Genomic DNA, 18,810 nt, shown 5'->3' with positions numbered 1-18,810 from the left:
TCTACTGATTATACAAATGAGGGAAACCATTGAGCCTAAGTTCCTTTGAGTCTGGCTTACTTCACTTAATATGATTTTTTCTAAGTCTTTCCATTTCCTAACAAATGGGACAGCAGCATAGAATTCCATTGTGTACAAATACCACAACTTGTTGATCCACTCATCAACTGAGGGACATCTAGGTTGGTTCCATATCTTTGCTATGGGTCTATTGAGACAATCATGTGATTTTTGTCCTTGCTCCTGTTGATGTGTTGAATTATATTTATTGATTTGTGTATGTTGAACCAGCTTTGCCTCCCTGTGATGAATCCTGTTTGATCATAGTGTATATCCTAGATTTTTTACATGGGAATAATTTTTGTGTTCTAGAAACGTATTGTCAGTTTTCTATTTTTTACGTAAAGAACTGAAAATACACCGGGCATCCGTGTCTTAAGCCTGCAATCCCAGCTACTCAGGCTGAGATATGAGGACTGCAGTATGAGGTCAGCCTGAGCTTGTAAGTCTGTGAGGCTCCTATCTTCAATTAACTACCATAAAGAGTTAGAAGTAGCACTGTGGCTTAAATGTTAGAGTGCTACCCTTGAGTAAAAAGGAACTCATAGACAGAACCTAGGCCCAGAGTTGGAGCCCCAGGATAGGCAAAAATAAAAATAAAAAAAGAAATGAAAACTTAACAAAAATAAGGTATGGTAGAAGTAAAGAGAAGATCTTTGCATTTTGCAGCATAAATGGCCTCAATGGTTTTGCTCATGATTAAGTTTTAGGAGAGAATTGTGGGAGCCCATGTAATGCACCATCTTAGGTCATTTGCTCCTGTATAAGGAAAGAATTCTATATCCTCTATTCATCTGTGACTTTAAATGTGCTCTATTAACACATCATGTAAGATGCATTATAAGATCTTATAAGAATATTAGGAGTGAGATTATCCTAAATGAGAAAACTGAGACCTCATCAAAACTGCTGTTTGCCTACATGGCTTTGTTTCGTACCATGTCTATGTTTTCCACAAGCCCTTAAATGTCTCAACTTTTCATCTGTCCTAGTGGTGGTTAAAAGAAATTAATGAGTTAAAGTATGAAACACCTTTAGAATAATATCTGGGATAGAGTAAGTGCTTTGGTTGAGTTTTGGTAAGAATTAACATTCTTATCAGTGTTAATTGAAACAGATGACTAGACCAATATGAGCTGGACCTTAGGGTAGGGTTCTATCAGAGGAATGTAATGATTCCAATACTGGAAGCTCATTCAGGCATTTGTGATAGGATATTATCCAGAATTTCTGCTATGGAAGAATCTGGGTTTTTGTTTGTTCATTTGTTTTGTTTGGACTTTTACACTTTACTTTTCCTTCTATGATTTCTTCTATGTATCTGTCTATAAGTATTTTTTATTGTAATGTATAGAGGGATCACAGTTACATTCACCAGACACAGGGTACATCACTTCTCACACATTGACACCCTCTCTAATGTTTTTGTCCCCATTTCCCTCTTCCTACCCCCTCCCAATCATCTTGTTTCCCCCCTTCTCTTTCCTATTTCAAATAAACAAATAAATATATATACAATATACCAGATAACAAAGTCAATATGAGATTAACCAAAGGGCATCTGTCTTTGCTTTCACTAACTAGAATCGGTTGATATTGCTTGCAACCATAGGCCCTAGACATGGGAAGAAAAATAGAAAAGAAATGAATCTCGTGGTTACTAAGCCAGTGTTCTGTCAATAATTTTTCTAAGGCCCAATGCTTAACCTTTAATAATATCTTACAGAATGAGAAAAACGAGAACGAGGAAACACATTTTCTTCTCTTACCATGTCTTCTCTACAATTTTATTTATGACTTTGTTTTGCTGAAGAGAATGTGACTGCCATTTCCTTTCACCTTATCTATGTATTTCTTTGATTCTGCTCTTCCTTTATTGTGCTAAAGTTATTAGCGTCTACAAAATAATTATGCCTTCCAAAAATTCTAAATACTCTTAAAACCATTATGGCTTTTGTTATTTTTATATTTGAGTGTATTTTAAGGTAATATTGTTTTCTTGTTTTAAAAATAGGGATTGCCAGTAAAGCACATCTTCAAGTTACCCAAGCCTAGTGAATAAGCAAGTGAAAAGAATGTCCTGAGTCTAATGATTTCCTAGCTGTCTCCTAGTAACTCCATAATGCCAGATGTGAAATCAGCTCATGTCTTATAAAACGTCAACCCCTTTCTCATTTGCCTAGATTCTCAATCATTTTGACTTGGAAAATGAATTAGGGAAATTTTTCTTAAGTGACTAAGATTTTTTAATGGATTATGAGACTTTGAACAATAGGTGTTATTCTAGGGAAGAAAAAATTCCTTTGAGTTTAGGTCTTCTTTTCTACAATTCAAAGATATTTGACAAAGTGTAAGTCTGCTCTCTGACATTTATTATTCAAATTTGGGGATTTTTAATATTGTTTCATAAACATATGGGACATGATCATTTCTGTATTCATTGTATTTGCTGTGTTCCTTTAGTGATAATGTAACTTTATTTACATGGTTTGGTTAAAATGATATAAAGAAAGGATAAAATAAATTCACAAAGGATCATAAAAGCAGAGAAATGAAACCTGGGGTTTCTTATCTGAAGACTGAAATGCTGAATGATTACTTTGGGTGGCTTGATTTATTTTCAGAAAGTTATGAAATTGAACTATATATACCTTTGCTCAAATATAAAATTTCCAATTCCTTCAAAACTTAGATTATATTTTAAAACTTCAATCACGCATAATTTTCTTTAAATATGAAGTTCTCTAAAATCTAAAGTGAATACTCCTTAATTACCATAACTTTTAACATGTCTTCTGTATTCTGGTATGAAGATGAATAATAAAATCGATGTCAAATTTTGACAAGCAATATGCATCTCAAAGTTCAATGTGTTTATAATTGCCTCCTCATTGTTAAATAAGTATCATACTAAATAAAATATTAATGGTTACTTGAAATGTGTGTGGATTCATATATAATAATACACTTATACCTGGCAAGAATAAAGTGTTTTTGTAAAATAATGTTTGATCAGAAACTTTTTTAGCAACGATTATAATAATGAGAATAAAATAGCTTATAAATCAAGTTAGAGATCCAAAACAAAGAAGAGTCCATGCAAAGGAAAATTTCCTTCTGAACAATACAGTTAACCTAGAGAAAACACACATGAAAAGCAAGGAAATTACTGAAGCTGTTACTCCCCCACAACCCATCCAGCTGGGACTCCAACTGCTCAAGAAAGCTGGTGTTTCTTGATGCATGGGAGTCCTCATTAGAATACAAGTTAGACATATTAAAAAAAACAAAAAGAAAGAGAAATTGAGTATTAGATTGAATGATAGCAGAGGTAGACTTAAAGAAACCTGGTTAAGCAAGCAACAAGTATTTTTTTTATTATTTCTGACTTTAGATATTAAATATCCTTTATCAAAGTTCCAATAGTCCATCATATATTCATCTCTACTTTCAGATAGGTATGCCTACCAACAACTTGTGAACTGTATTCTGCATTTTAAAGATGAAGTATATGAATCAAATAGCTTGCACTTAGGATGCATTGATATATTTCTTAAAAAGCATTTTTTTTCCATTTGTCTTTCAATGCATACTTCTCCAAAGGTTTTTCCAATAGATGAGCCTGCCTACTATCATAAATCATAGTATGCTCAAATAAGTGACATAGAAATTGAATATATGGTACACTACTTTCCTCTGTGATAATCACCTATAGCAACCCAAGCCATAAAAATATGTGACTAATTTATATTTTATTTTAAGGAATTAGATAAATATATGCCCACATATTTCATTATTTATGGCATTTCAAATTACTCCTTTGCAAGTTTATAGCACTAATGTGACCTTGCCAAGGTCTAGGCTAACCAAAAGAAAGAATTCAAAAGCAATTAACTAGAGAATTAAAATAATAGCAACTCCAAACTACATCTCCTACTTGTACTTTACAAAGTACTTCAAATAAATCTTATTTATGTCCAAAATCAAGTGGACTCTTGCTTTCCTTCTCCATTTCGTTGCTAGTGAACCTTATTTTTCAAGATTGATCAGTATGCAAGACAATGTGTTCTCTGATTGATCAGTATGCAGTGTTGAATTACTCTAGAGAACATTTGGGCATTTTCACTATGTCCTGTGGATTAACCTGCAGAGTATGCCTTTTGGAGGGCAGATACTGAGGGAGGAAGCAAACTTACTTAATGGTCTGGCATTACGGAACTTTGATAAACTCCCTGAGTGGGGTTCAGACCCTCTTAGGAAATCGTTTGCCATAGGACAATGATTCTGTAGCTCTGTGGAAGTGAATCTACCTCATTGTCATGCTAGAGCAATAACAGTGATTAAACAAAGAATGGTGGCATTCAGTTTCAGTTTTGTAATTATACAATCATACTGAACAAATATTCAGATGCCTTGATTTTCTTGTGGTAGGGGCTATTTGATGTGTATGTGATATTCTAGGATTGGAAATAGCTAAGCAACTGGTGAATTATAATCTATGACATTACGATTTTTGTTATATTTTCTCTGTCTCTGTCTCTGTCTCTCTTTCTCTCTCACTCTGTTTAAGTTTCCTATGTAGTCCAGGTTAGCTTTGAACTTTCAAAGTCCTCCTGATCCAGCCAACTGAGTGCTAGTATTACAGACATGTACCACTACATCTGGTTTATGGGACATTTAAAAAGTTACCTTTTGAAGTAGCTGCCCAAAATAAAGAGCCTTTTTTATATCAAGATGATATTGAGTGGATTTAACTATAGTCAATCAACAAGTATTAACACATGCAGCTGAAGCCCCTAACTGTCAAAGGGATGTGAAGGATGGTGAATAAATTATTTTTTCTAGTGTATACCACCCAGTGTGCAAAGGAGTGGGAGCTGGGCCTGGGTGATTCCTGGTTATAAACCTATCTCTCAGGAGGCTGAGATATGAGGATATATGTTTGAAACCAGCCTGAGAAGAAAGTTCATGAGATTCTTATTCCAATGAACCAGTAAAAAGCCAGAAGTATGTCTCAAGTGGTAGAGTGCCAGTCTTGAGCAAAAACTCTGAGATAATGCCCAGGCCTTCAGTTCAAGCCCCATATAGAATAGGAGGTGGAGGGTAGAGGAGAGGGAGACCAGCAGGGAGAGGTAAAGGATCATGGAACAAGACCTGTCAAATAAACATGTGAGACACTATCTGAAAAATAACCTAAAAGGAAAAGAACTGGGGATGTGGTTCAAGTCATAGAACATTTTCATAGCAAAGCCAAGGTCTCCTGATTTCAGTCCCCAATTCTTCAAGAAATACAAATAAAAACTATTATATACTATACTGGATAAATAGTTGAAAAGAATTGTCAATGCCATCAAGAATATCTTCTGCATTCATATTCAATAATTTCTAGAATACAAGGAGTTGAGCAGGATGAGTAGCAGGAGCCAGACTGACAAGAACGCAAACCAAGAATACATCATCAGTATCTGGATGACATTGGGAAGCTAAATTAGTTTCTTTGAGCCTCAGTTTCCTCTAAAAATATCAGAATTACCTACCATAAACTTGAATAACAAATTGGTTAACAAAGAATCATCAAATACAGTTGCTTAAAATAATAAAAGCTATTCTTTATATTTACATAGGATCTAACATGCAACACTCCTGCTACATTCTAAGTGGTAACTCAATGACTCAGATTTTTTCAAATTGTATCTCCACTATTCCTACATATTTAGATCCCTGTGGGGCAAAAAAGAGAGGATGGAACTTGTATTGTCCTTGTTTGCCTAGAAAATCAGATGACAGAGAGAGAGAGAGAGAGAGAGAGAGAGAGAGAGAGAGAGAGAGAGAGAGAGAGAGAGAGAGAGAGAGAGAGAGAGAGAGAGAGAGAGAGAGAGAGAGAGAGACAGAGAGAGAGACAGAGAGAGAGACAGAGAGAGAGACAGAGAGAGAGACAGAGAGAGAAACACAGAGAGAGGCAGAGAGAGACAGTGGGTTCATGTGATTCTGGAGGTCCAGAAGCTCCATTATATGCATTGAAAAATTGAAGAACTAGGAAAGGCAGTCCCCATTTGAGGAGCTAAGCACTAGAGGGCCACTGGTGTGAATTTCCAGCTCAAGGCTTAAGGCATGACTTGGATACATCCTAAAATTCTAAAACTCTTTACCAGAGTTCTGATGCTTTAGGACAGGACAAGATGGGTGCCCTGACTCAAAAAGAAAGAGAACTTACCTTATCTCCAACTTCTCCTTCTAGGCTGTCCCCATTGTCTGTCTAATGCCTTTCCCTTGGTGAATGCTGATCTGCATTATTCGACTGATTCACATGCAAATCATTTTCAGAAATACCCTTGTCCTTGTAGACACAAGTAGAAATAGGAACAAACTGAGTATTATCTACTTCAGTCAACTTGACCTAAAATTAACCAGTACAACCTTTGAACATTTGTATGTCATAACAAGGAGAGGAAACCAATCCTTCTATGCATGTTTCCTTGGATACAACTCACTGGATAGCTCATGCAAGGAACAGGATTGCGTTTACAGGACCTAAACATCTTCTTACACTCTGTAGACCTAAGTACCTTCCTTTCCCCAATACTAGTCTTCAATGGAAGAAAACAGTTTGAGCGACGAGCCAATCCTTCCTGCACTCATATACCTCAGAGAACTATTGCGCATCTGCATAGAAGGCTCTGGTGCTTAATGCTTACCTATTTCATCGTCACAGGTATAACAAAAAGTTTGCCCTCCCAGAAAGTTACATGTTGTATTAAAAAAAAAAAACCTTAGGCCAGGAACAGTGGCTTACACCTATAATCTTAGTTATTCGAGAGGCTGAGATCTGAGACTCGTTGTTCAAAGCCAGACCAGGCACTATAGTCCATGAGTCTCTTATTTCCAATTAACCATTAGAAAACCAGAAGTGGTTCTGTGGCTCAAGGGGTAGGGTGCTAGTCTTGTCTGGAGAGCTAAAGGGACTGACCCCAGCCTCAGAGCTGACCCCTACTACCGAAAAAAAAAAACCCACAAAGAAAAACAATCCTTATCAAGTACCCTGTCTTCTGAAGTGTGCCAAATTTGTCATTCTGAATTATTTTAAGTGGAATTTTTAACTAAATATTTTTCAGATATATGGGAATATATCTCTGAGTGAAGACTCTCAGTGACTTTCTGCAACTTCTTTGAAAATAAGTTTTCCTTTGTATGTCTTGATTTCTTAATGATTATTGGATACAGAGAAATTCTTCACAACCACTGCTCCCTTAAAATTCAGTGAGGCATTCTCAGGGCATGCTTTTCCATAATAACCACATTATAGCAATCATAACCAAAGAAAGAAGACAAGAATGGCTGTGGTGTAATCTTCAGAATGTTTACATGGCTTTAATGTTGGTCATTTTAGGGAAAATGCCAACAATCTCATGAAGCAATAACACATTCTATATTTAGCGAAGTCATTTAGCTTCCAGCATAGCTAATTCCAACTTCAGTTTATCTTGCTTTATGTATAGAAGAGCTGTTTGGATTTTGACAGCTTATGAGCAAACCATTCTACCAGATGTAGCCATCGATCTGTTATTGAAAGTAGGAGGGATGGTCTATGGAAAAGCTGCCATGAAAACTGTTACTGCTGCAAGTTGATGAAGTTTTTATTGTTAATTAAATCTAAAGGAATGTGTTCATCTACGAGAGTACTTCACAGAAATCCAAAGTAATAAGTGGTGACTCAATCTTGTCTTTCTTCATCTGGAAACTTTTCACTCACCCTTTGTTTATTTATTTCTTCTTTTTTTTCTTTTCACTTGAATGGTCTACACTCAGTAGTGAGGTCACGGCCTTGTTGAACCTGACTATATACAGACCCCAGGACCCCAAGAAGTTTTGCTAAGTAGAGAGCGTGAAGAAGGGTGTGCGTAGACAAATACATGTTTATAGTATGCTGCAGGCCATTAAAGTGACACAAGAAGCCAAGATGGAGTCTCATCCAGATAAAATTACCAGACTTCTCATACAAGTGGCATTTGTAATTCTGGAGGAAACCTTGCGAGTGATGTCAGAAATAATAGTGAAGTGGGTAGTGGAGGAAATATGAATGGGGAGGGATGATGCAAGAAAGGATACAGGAATGATGGTATCCTGCCACTGGATATTTTTCTAAGCACATCTAAGTAAACTATAGTAAATATACTTGAAACAGAATGTGAATGAAATTATTTTACTATGAAATGTTATCATAATATTCATAATACAGCACATGGAACACTTCCAGTTGCAAACAGACTTTCACCTACCATATATTTGAGGCCAAGTGATCAGCAATCACATTTTTTTTTATGTATGTGGTACCAAGGAATCCAATTCTGGTCTTTGTGCATGCTAGGCAAACACTCCTACCACTAGGCTAAACTCCTGACCCCAAAGCATTCACATTTTTTCCTGGACCCTGAAATATTTATTCTATATCTAGACCTGCTGCTATCTCAGCTTTATTTGAAGAGAATCTCGAAAATCACATTGTCTCAAATTTTTGGCATATGCCAGTGAAAGATAAAGATTTCTTACAAGCAACACCATTATCACACTTCAGAAGTTAATATTAATTTCTTACCATCATCTAAGATCAGAAAAATCAAATTTTCCGACAAGATCATATACTATTTGTTGGATACAAAAAATGTTCCTCTGTTGCTTTAGATTGGTAGATCTCTGCTTTTCTTACTGTACATATTCACCTATAAGTTATGCAGTCAAAAGTCAGAATCCTTGGAACTTTTCCACATTCTATTTGTGCCCACTACAGATAGAGATAGATGGTGCATTAATTCCCATACATTGATACCCTTTCACATGTCTTGGTCCCCATTTCCCTCCACCCCACCCCCACCCCTCATCTTGTTTTCCCCCTTCCCTATCCAATTTCAGATAACCAAATACAAATATATCCGATATATCAGGTAACAAAGTGAGATACTGTAACAATATGAGATAACCAAGGGACAGCAAAAGAGATGAGAGATAACATAGTACCTTAAGAACAACAATCATTCATTATATGGCTTATGTTTCTATATCCTGAGGTCCTTTCATTTAGCATCATACTGTATGGCCTTTTGTATTAAGGTTTTGCTCTATTGCAAATCTCTGCTAGTAGAGCCCAAGGTTTCTACTGATTATGACAAATGAGGGAAACCATTCAGCCTAAGTTCCTTTGAGTCTGGCTTACTTCACTTAATATGATCTTTTCTAAGTCTTTCCATTTCCTAACAAATGGGGCAATGTCATTCTTTCTGACAGCAGCATAGAATTCCATTGTGTATAAGTACCACATCTTGTTGACCCACTCATCAACTGAGGGACATCTAGGTTGGTTCCATATCTTTGCTATGGTAAATAGTGCTGCAATGAATGTTGTTGTGCTGGTGGATTTAATATGTCTTTGTTTCTGGACGATTGGGTAAATGCCAAGTAGTGGAATTGCTGGGTCATAGGGGAGCTCTATGTTTAGTCTTTTGAGGAACTGCCATACTGCTTTCCATAGTGGTTGAATGAGTTTGCACTCCCACCAACAGTATAGTAGTGACGAATCCCAGATTTTTATCTGTCTTGTTGACCACAATCTCTTTCTTTCACCATTTTACTTCTGAACTCACTTGCTGTGATTTTGCTTGTTTCTGATTCCTTTTACTGTTTTAATTATGGCAAATCTCTGCTGTATTTCTCCAGGTTCTTTATAAGAGTAGACCATAAAAGCATCAATGAACTGCACAGGCATACATTTAAATGTGTATACAAATATAATATTCAAGTGGTACAAATATAAATATAATTTAATTCATATTAGTTCATTTTGAAAAATAGAACTAATTTGAGTTTATCTAGTCAGTGGCAGAATTGAAAGTAGACATTAAAATCAATTTTGTTAAGAGAATAAACACCTTATCCAGTTCTTTATTTCCCCCCAAGGCTTTTAACACCAACAAAATTAATATACCAAGTAGACTTTTTTGAGATATTTTCTCTGTGTGTCCAAGCTGTTTTTGAACTCCTCTTCCTGCCTAAGCTTCCTAAATAGGGAATAGTTCAATTTTTTGTGTGTTCTTTAAGCAAGAGGACAATATTAGCAGTGGTTATAGACATAGGCAAAATGGCATTTTTCTACTATGAATTTTCTCGTTGGTGAAGGAGAATATCCTGCTATGTTTATAGTACACTTAAAAATATATCTTGCTGCTAGGAGTGGTGGCTCATGCCTACAATCCTATCTACTCAGGAGGCTGAGATCTGAGGATTGCAGTTCAAAGCCAGCCTGGGCCACTAAAGTTAAAGTCCGTAAGACTCTTATCTCCAATTAATCACCAGAAAACTGGAAGTGGCACTGTGGTTCAATGGTAGTGCAGTAGCCTTGAGCTGAAGAGCTCAAGAACAATGTCCAGGCCCAGAGTTCAAGTCCCATGCCTGACAAAAGAAAAAAATATATATATATCTTGCTTCCTAAAGTCAATACAGCATGCTATGCTATGAGATACATGATGAATACTTATACATGAACATAGGTTTCTAAAAGAGAACTCCCTTTTTCTCTTTTGCATCCATTTCATTGTTCCAGACAAGCTGCTTATTCTCAAACCTTTTGTTCAGAAAATCTAGGGCAGATTTTCCTTTATTGGTTGGTAGAAAGTTCAAGGCATTTGATAGGTCATGATTAATATTTTATTTTGAAATAGAATAAAATAAAACTTAAGATAGCATAAGACATGGAACAGGGAAAACAAGATGATTGGGAGGGAATGGGGAAGGGAAACGGGAACAAAAACATGAAAAGGGGTATCAGTGTGTGAGAAATAATGCACCTACTAACTGGGGATGTAACTGTAACCCCTCTATACATTACCCAAACAATAAAAAGTAAAATTGAAAAAAAAGATAGTATAAGATATACATAATAAATTCAAACTTTGGAAAAAATTTCTGTTATTATGTGTGAGAGTTTGCACATGAGAATATGTGCACACATGTATGTGTTGAGTTGTGATATAATTTTGGTTTTCATTGTTACAGGTTCAGAATGAAAGGAGCCTTGGCTGATTTTGCATTTGTCTTTTTTTGAAGTAGTGTCAAAGGAAGAAATCTTGCTTAGAGAATTTAGAATGGGAGAAGCTTAGCAATATTTCATTAGGGAAAATGATAGAAAATAAAGAAAACAAGTTGCAAATTTTTGATATACCCTTTACTTGTACTTAAAAAGAAAAAATGGGAATGAGAGAAAGGGAGAGCTTGAGAAACAAGACAACACATACACACAAAGAGATGTCTAACCACACAAAGTACTTGTGCCTGTTTATCTTATCAGCACTGCTGACACTCATCCTTCAGTGGAATGAATTGCTGTTCTATCTTGAGAACTTGAGATATTCAAAAGATAGGAGAACGACTCTTGGAAGATCTGTGTGTTTATATATGTGCATGTAAACACACACACACACATATATATATGGAATTATAAGCCAATTTGTGTTAAATATATATTGAAAAATTGAAGTATATCAGAAAAATCAATTCACAAACACAAAGATTATTGGACAATAACCAATATGACAAGGAGGAGAAAATTATTAAAGACCAACTTAGTACCTTTTGCTAAGAGCAGAGAACATGTGAGATAGCAGAAAAACAATAAACCCAACACATCTCAACCTTGGGATAGCTTTTAATTTTGTCCATATGACACAGTTATATTGGACTGTTGTTGATACAAGCAGGGAAAACGGAGCTTAATATCTCTCAAACTATGCATGGTCTCCCCCAAGGTTATTAGGAAAAGATACCAATGATGTCCGACAATTTGCAACAGCATTTCTTCTCCATAGTGTTTGGAACCAAGGAAGTCTCACTATGGAGAGAATATATTGACAAAAGGGAAGGTAGTTAAGGGATGTGAAAAAGAAGAAGAAAGACATTCTTCAAAGGATACTGGTCATTCTCACATTCTCAGACAGCCAAGCTTGATCTTTCTTCAACTATTACTAAAACACCTATCCTGCAACTGGTCATGAAGGAAGAAGTTCCAGGTAAGCCAGGACTACACTAAGCTTTAGTCTTGCTTCAGTCACTCAAGTCCTCTGTTACCAATCACACCAGCACTAAAGTAATTATATACTAAATTCAGACTAATAATATCTGAAGCTTATTAAATATTTATGATATCTAACCATCTTATAAGTATCTAAGGAATAAAGCATCTAACCTATTTAGGAATATTATTATTTAGCAGATTCTAGCTTGATCCACTGCTCACATTCTACTTAAAACCTTAAAAAAAGTAATTAACTATTTTTTCCTGATGACTGTGAGAAGCAACTTGCCCAAAATTGCATTTAAAAATTATTCCTTATAATTGGTGATGATTTCAAACCAGAAGGTTGAATTGTAAGGGGATAATCTCACCTCTGCCCCAAAATCATGTCTGATAAATAACAGGTTAACAAGAAAAAAATCAAGACAAATTTATTTACCATTGTTTTATGTGGATTGGGGGTCTTTCTACAGAAAACCCAAAGATTCAAAGTAAACTACTTTCATCTTTAGATTTGATGCAATGTAAAATTATTGAAGAAAAACTGCATTATCTAGTGGTAGTAGACCTAGATTCTTCCTGATCACCCAGTCCAGGATTCGTTCTTTCCTGAGAATCCAATGATCTACAATAGAAGAAGGTAGCTCAGAGGCATTCTTTGTGGCTATCTCTTATAAAGGAAAGGGAAGTCGGAGTGACAGTTTCAGTTTAGGGCTTGTTTGACGGACAGGACAGAAATGGAGTTTTGGTTTATTTGACCTGTGGTTGCTAGATTTATAAAATCAAATTTGAGTACTCTATATACATTTAAAAACAGCAGTGTAGTAATGATCAATTAAGAGACTTGCAAGCATTTTTCCCCGGAAATTTGTAGTTACATTTAGAAATGTTTTTAAAACTATATTAAAATGTTACTTTAATTATTAGAAAAAAAGGAAATTAGTGAAATTCCTTAAAATTGTTTTTAAAAAGGGTGGGAGGACTAAAAAGAGTAATAAATGAGATGAATTAGATCAAATGACAATATATGTATGGAAATTTCACTAGGAAAAACCTTGTACCAATAATAATTTGGAAATAAAAAAAATTAAAAACCAAATGTGATTGAAAGACCTGTCCAAAGACAAAATTTTGCTGAGCAAAAAAAGTGGGTAAATAAATTATAGCATTAATAAAAAGATTTGGTGGACTTTCCTCAAGTTTCTTTCTTGAAAATAATCTTTAAAGAAGAGTGGATAAATTTTGGTTTTTCCTTGAGAAAACCATAACTTAGCATTACAAGTAATTTTTAAAACATTCTTGAAAAAAGAAAACTTTTCCTGATGAACTTTTTTCAATAGAAAGGTGAAAATGCTTTTGGATATGATTAGGAAGAAGACAACTCAAAGGAAGATGTATTTAAGTCTACTTACTATTATTTCAGAAAATACAAATAATAACCATTATCCAATTCTTGTACCCTAGGAGCTGAATTTTCTGAAGAGGAGCTCTATTAGTTTTTAATGATGTTTAATCGACAAGTCTATAACCCTGACATACCTGGAGATTTTTGTCAAACTCTGTGTACTCTTACAGTAGAAAGTCCATCGACAAAAGGAAATTATAAGCAATGTAGCTTGTTACCATCACATTTCCAAGACTGTTAATGAATCAAAATGAATTTATAAGAGCTAATGAAAGATATATTAAAATTATATCCACTATCCTTCCTCAAAACATTTTCATCTTCTCCAGTGGAAAGACTTTCCACGTTAAACAAATCATTACTCATTGTTCCTATACCATCACCCCCGCCAGCTAATATTCCAGATTTTATTTCTATGAATTTTCCAATACTAGGAACCTCATAGAAATAAAATCATATGATATTTGCTCTTTCAGGGGGCTGGTTTAATTCACTTGTGCAATGACATCAAGTTTTGTAAAGAATCGCATTTCCTTTTAAGACTAAGATTTATTGTATTATATCTATGTAAGATATTTTTGTTATGCATTCATACTTCACTGGGTTGCTATCATCTTTGGGCTATTGTGAATAAATTCATTCTGAACACAAGAGTACAAATAGATGAATCTTTGCCATATATCATAGTTATCTAGGTTTAGTTTTTTGAGGAGCTGTCATTCTGTTCCCCAAAACAGTCATTCCAATACTTGTGAGTAGCATCTTACTGTAGCTTTCAAATTCAAGTTGAATGTATGTTTAAACTAACACACGAGAATATAAATATTAATATGCTCATAGGTCCCAATCAAGTTTTTTTTTTGTCTGTCCTGGGCCTTGAACTCTGGGCCTGGGCACTGTCCTTAAGCTCGTCAGCTCAAGGCTATTAGCCTACACCTGAGCCACAGTGCCACTTCCGGTTTCCCAGTGGTTAATTGGTGATAAGAATCGCATGGATTTTAATGCCCTGGCCGGCTTTGAACTACGATCCTCAGATCTCAGCCTCCTGAGTAGGTAGGATTATAATCGTGAGTCACCGTGCCCAGCTCCCATCAGGTATTTCAAACAATGACAATAATCACATTAAAAATATCTTAAGAAAATATGTAACTGACATATATTAAATACAAATTCCTAAATAGCCACACAGGGTCTGTTGTTTTATATTCATGCTCTGACTGTTGAAGTAATATTTCATCCACTCCCAGTATTGCACATATTTCATATGTAATCTCCTATTTGTTCTAACAGTTATGTAAGCACATAGAGTAGGTAAAAGGAGACATTAAGGAATGATGATTGTGGCAACAGAAAGCAGGTATATCCAGAGATGTTGCTCAATCACAACTGAATATTGAATTACAGCGACATTGGTTAGAAACTTTAATTGTTTTATATAGATTGTTCAGTCGTGAATCTGTGAGCAAGATTTTTTTTCTTTTTTATGACCTTTGTTGTAGTGGGGAAAATCTTGAAGCATTCATTTGTTGCCAATAATGGTCAAGTCAACCAATAGCTTTACAACCTTAAACAATGGAGCCTCAGTTTCACATCTGTTGGAAACAAAGTTCAATTTAGGATCAAAAAAAATTTGAAATTTGACAGTATGTCCTTTTACTGTCATGTTGAGACAGTGTTTTGAGACGTCCTATTAACTATCTGATGGGACCCCAATTTAAATCAATGGGAATACAGACTACTTTTTTTTTAAAGCTATGTATAAAACTCTAGTTTGGAAAAAATGGGTGACTGAGTACCCATTTTGACCATTTACCTCCTAGTAATCTAATTCTTACCTTTTATTCTAAACTAAAGCCTCAAACATCTTCATTTGTACTAAACTTGAATTACTTTATGTAATTCAGCCACATTTTTCTCCCTAAGAAACATGTGAAATGATTGTGGAGAGAAAAAAGTTAAAAACAAATAAAACAAACTACCTCAATGAAATTAAAGGAAAAAACCACTCAAGGGCATTTGTTTTTTATAAACAATATTCACAGCTGTAGCGATGTTGGCAAGGACTTGTGCCAGAGAACAACATATTTGCTGCTACAAACTGTTCTGTTCACCCTTTATCCAGGAACAGCTGGTAAAATGGTATTTAAAAAGAGTTTGATTTAATCTAATGAGAAACTATGCAGCAAAGCATGATACTGTCTGCAGAAAATAATTGGACAAACATTGATTTTTATGTTGCTATAATAGTTATATTTTCAATAAATTGGGATTTATATGCATGCTTACTTGGCAGAATTCCTCTCTACATCAAAGCTAGTGATTAGATTTTTTAATTCACGCATGTGCATAAGCACACGCACACACATGGGTGCCTGCACAAATTGGTACACAGCGCACAGAAATAATACTCAGAATAGAAAAAATACTACTTTTGAGAGTTTGTGTTATTCTTGAACCTCCAAATTCTAGTTAGACTCTTGTTTCAGATTTTATTACTGTTTCAGAAGCCAGAGTGATGCACAGAGAAGGCATTTATTTGGGGAAGAATTCTGTTAGCACACACAGTTCCGTGGCCATGTGAACATGATCTGTGAAGAATCTGGAGGTCCAAAGATTAAGATTGCACTTCAGTCTTCTTGTAATGCCCATGGAAATCTAACTGAATCCTTCTGTAAGTGTAAATCTAGTGTGAGCTTGCTCCTATGTGATTGCAGCATGCTCTTTTTGTTTCCTTTCCTTCTACCTTCTCCATTCCAACTACTAAAAACAAGAGAACAAGAAACTCTTCTCCATGTGGTATTTCTGTCATGACTTGTTACAGAAAGTACTGAAATCACAGATGACCCTCTCTCACATTTAAATCAGAATATAATGATGTACAAGGTTCAAATACCCAAATCTTGGGCAGATCCCTTCGATAGTATCCAAAAAGTTATTTCTGAAGAAGTGTATGTAGTCATTTGTAAACTATCTTTTATTCTCATCCAGGCACTGAGTGTATTTGAATCTATAATTCTCTCGACCACAACTTTTTCAATGTCAGGATGAGATAGCAAAATAAGTCTGAGTTCATAATGGTACAATGTTGGATAATAAATCTACACACATGTAAACATTATAATACATATTTTCTGTTCTTATCAGCATGAATAATGATTTCTAATCAGATATCATTTCTAATCAGTCATTTTTGCTAAAAAAAATTGCTCAAATCCTTTGGGTAATAGGCAGAATCTCACAGCCCTGTGGAATTTTATCATTTTGGATCACATTCACTCAGGAGTGAATTGGGAACAGATAGAAAAGAGATACAGCAACCCATGAATTTTCTACTGTAAACTGGGGAAAGGAAATTTTCTAACAGTGTCACAGGATCCTAAAAAGCCTGTCATTTTATATGATATGATACATCTGAATCTCTTATTACTCAATGTTCAGTTTTATATCTTTCAGTAATTCATTACTTAGAATGCTATTTATTGTTCACTAACTATGTGCCAGACACTATTGCCTGCTGGGAATATAATGAATGACTGAGAACTAATACCTACCTTTAAGGAGCTAGGTCTATTAAGAAGATGTAGTCATATAAATAGAAAGAGTTAATAAAACTGTGCCCAAACTGTTTTGGGGAAACAGAGGAGAGTGATTAACTCTGCCAGAAACTTCTGATAAACTTTCCTGGAGAAAGGTCAATTTTAATCCCATATTCTGTGAGAAAAAGCAATCAAAGCTGAGAATTTGGGACCGGGAGTTTGGCCTAGTGGTTAAAGTGCTTGCCTAGCATGCATGAAGACCCGGGTTCAATTCCTCGGTACCACATACATAGAAAAAAGCTGGAAGTGGTGCTGAGGCTCAAGTGGTAGAGCTCTAGCCTTGAGAAAGTCCAAGGACAGTGCTCAGGCCCTGAGCTCAAGCCCAGGACTGGCAAAAAAAAAAAAAAAAAAGCTGAGAATTTGCATCCTGATTCCAGTACTTAATAACCGGAAGACTATTACCAAATAACATACACTTTTCAAAATCTCCATTTTTCTCACTTTTAATGTTTTTCCTTTCTAAACTGAGTATGGTAACACTGGGCTTGCTGTTTTGTTGTGAAGATTGGAAGTTAAGGTTACCTGTATATCCACGTGCTATTTATTCATCATCATGCTGTAGTACATAATACTATTTTCCTATTGGTATATGCTACTTTTACTTAGTTGACAATACTTTGTTAGTGTCTAGTGTGATTTGTGCCATATTTTTTCAGGATAGACCATAATGTTCACACTGAATAATCTTTGTTCACTTTGAAGGCACACAGGCATTTTGCAGAATGTCAGGAAACAATGATATAACTCTATCTTCTTTGAACAGTCTTAAAGGTACACGGATTTGTGCTGAAAAATTTTCCAGAACCCCCATCCCTCAAACAAAACCTGGCATTTGTCTGAAAGGCTACATAATAATGTGAACCATTTCCATCATTCTCAAATGATCCTATTGCACTATTGTAGTTACTCTTCCTACAAATCTACCAACAAGCAAATATTTTTATAACTATATAATGTTTGCTTTCAAGAATTTCATATAAACAAAATCACATAGTATTTGCAACAGACTTTTTTTTTGCCAGTCCTAGGCTTCAGCTCAGGGTTTGAGCACTGTCCTTGGGTTTGGACTTTCTCAAGGCTAGAGCTCTACCACTAGAGCCTCAGCACCACTTCTGGCTTTTTTCTAAGTATGTGGTGCCAAGGAATTGAACCCTGGTCTGCGTGCATACTAGGCAAGCACCCTACCACTAGGCCAATCTCCCAGCCCTGCAACAGACTTTTAAAGACACAGAGAATAGTAAAAATTATTAGAAAAACTACACTAATACCAACTACCATGGTTCTTGAAACTTGGTTATAGCTAATAAATATTTTCAGAATTGGTGGGCAATACAGTTTTCTTGAATATTGAAACAATTATGAGTAAAGGTTAAAAATGCATAATAGAGTAATATAAGAAATTCACAGTACATATGATGGTGATTAACATCTTTATATTGGAATAGACTATGAAGTCACTCTCACATTTCAAGGAATTATTTAAAACAAGAAGATTACTTAGTGATAAGCCATTTCATTTTATATGTCATAATGATGGACTCAAACCTCACCAGATAAATATAACTGTAATGCAAATAGTCAGATAAAGTTTCTAGAAAGTAATCGAGATGATCCAATCTGAAGAATGGTAAAATAAGTTAAAGTTTTAAAAAACTGCCGACAGTCTTAGTGATCTATAGGACAAATAGTAA

The 18,810-nt window shown here is 35.2% G+C and overlaps 1 long non-coding RNA gene across 2 annotated transcripts in view; it reads left to right on the top strand.

Moving 5' to 3' along the window:
* The window catches only part of LOC150056848 (uncharacterized), a 101,560-nt gene that overhangs the window by 54,742 nt on the left and 28,008 nt on the right, over window positions 1-18,810 (top strand). Inside the window, exon 4 of one of the 2 annotated variants that reach the window (XR_016536998.1) lies at window positions 11,104-11,188. The exons of the other annotated variant lie outside the window; for it this stretch is intronic. This is a non-coding gene — a long non-coding RNA (uncharacterized LOC150056848). Of the gene's footprint in view, window positions 1-11,103; window positions 11,189-18,810 lie in introns of those variants that run through there. 2 annotated transcript variants of the gene reach the window in all.

The sequence above is a fragment of the Megascapheus bottae genome, chromosome 11, assembly GCF_031878675.1.
Source record: "Megascapheus bottae isolate mThoBot1 chromosome 11, mThoBot2.hap1, whole genome shotgun sequence".
NCBI lineage: Eukaryota > Metazoa > Chordata > Mammalia > Rodentia > Geomyidae > Megascapheus > Megascapheus bottae.
The sequence above is the reverse complement of the archived record's forward strand: the minus strand, read 5'-3'. Positions and strand labels throughout refer to the sequence as shown.